At 39.2% G+C, this 1,401-nt stretch overlaps 1 pseudogene across 1 annotated transcript; it reads left to right on the top strand.

The window, feature by feature from the left end:
- The first annotated feature begins 524 nt into the window (after nucleotides 1-524).
- On the top strand, nucleotides 525-1,108 carry LOC117081185 (annotated as a pseudogene). The gene has a single exon (XR_004436122.1). The product of XR_004436122.1 is annotated as a peptidyl-prolyl cis-trans isomerase A-like (transcript).
- The last annotated feature ends 293 nt before the right edge of the window (nucleotides 1,109-1,401 follow it).

Here is a 1,401-nt window from a genome sequence, read left to right as displayed (position 1 = left end):
AATTATATCAACTATCCTCTTAGATCACAGTGGAATAAAACTGGAAATTAACTCCAAAAGGAACCCTCAAAACCATCCAAACACATGGAAATTAAATAATCTGCTCTTGAATAATCTTTGGGCCAACAATGAAATCAAAATATAAATTTAAAAATTCTTTGAGCTGAATGGTAATAGTGACATAACATAAAAAAGCCTCTGAGATACAGCAAAAGCAGTGTTAACAGAACAATTCATAGTATTAAATGCCTACATCAAAAAGTCTGAAAGAGCACAAGCAGACAATCTAAGGCCACGGCTCAAAGAACTAGAGAAACAAGAACAAACAAAATCCCAACCCAGAAGAAAAGAAATAACCAAGATCAGAGCAAAACTAAATGAAATTGAAACAAAAAAATACAAAAGATAAATGAAACAAAAAGCTGATTCTTTGAAAAGATAAATAAAATTGATAGAACATTAGTAAGACTAACCAAGAAGAGAGAAGATCCAAATTAGCTCAATTAGAAATGAAACAGAGGCTTTGCAGACGCTGCCGCCGAGGAAATTCTTGTACTACTAGCCATGGTCAACCCTACCGTGTTCTTCGACATTGCCGTCAACGGCGAGCCCTTGGGCCACGTCTCCTTCGAGCTGTTTGCAGACAAGTTTCCAAAGACAGCAGAAAATTTTCGTGCTCTGAGCACTGGAGAGAAAGATTTGGTTATAAGGGTTCCTGCTTTCACAGAATTATTCCAGGGTTTATGTGTCAGGGTGGTGACTTCACACGCCATAATGGCACTGGTGGCAAGTCCATCTATGGGAGAAATTTGAAGATGAGAACTTCATCCTAAAGCATACAGGTCCTGGCATCTTGTCCATGGCAAATGCTGGACCCAGCACAAATGGTTCCCGGTTTTTCATCTGCACTGCCAAGACTGAGTGGTTGGATGGCAAGCATGTGGTCTTTGGCAAAGTGAAAGAAGGCATGAATATTGTGGAGGCCATGGAGCACTCTGGGTCCAGGAATGGCAAGACCAGCAAGAAGATCACCATTGCTGACTGTGGACAACTCGAATAAGTTTGACTTGTGTTTTATCTTAACCACCAGACCATTCCTTCTGTAGCTCAGTGGAATAAAACTGGAAATTAACCAGTTTTTTGGTTAATTTCTCAGTGGAGACCCCATTTGCTCGCAGTATCCTAGAATCTTTGTGCTCTCGCTGCAGTTCCCTTTGGGTTCCATGTTTTCCTTGTTCTCTCCCATGCCTAGCTGGATTGCGGGGTTAAGTTTATGATTATGAAATAAAAACTAAATAACAAAAAAAAAAAGAAATGAAACAGAGATATTAAAACCAATATCAAAGAAATGCAAAAGATCATTCAAGGCTACTATGAACACCTTATGCATACAAACCAGAA

This window comes from Trachypithecus francoisi, unplaced genomic scaffold (assembly GCF_009764315.1).
Source record: "Trachypithecus francoisi isolate TF-2019V2 unplaced genomic scaffold, Tfra_2.0 Lachesis_group8, whole genome shotgun sequence".
Taxonomy (NCBI): Eukaryota; Metazoa; Chordata; class Mammalia; order Primates; family Cercopithecidae; genus Trachypithecus; species Trachypithecus francoisi.
Note: the sequence above shows the minus strand (reverse complement) of the source record. Positions and strands in the feature narration are given on the sequence as shown.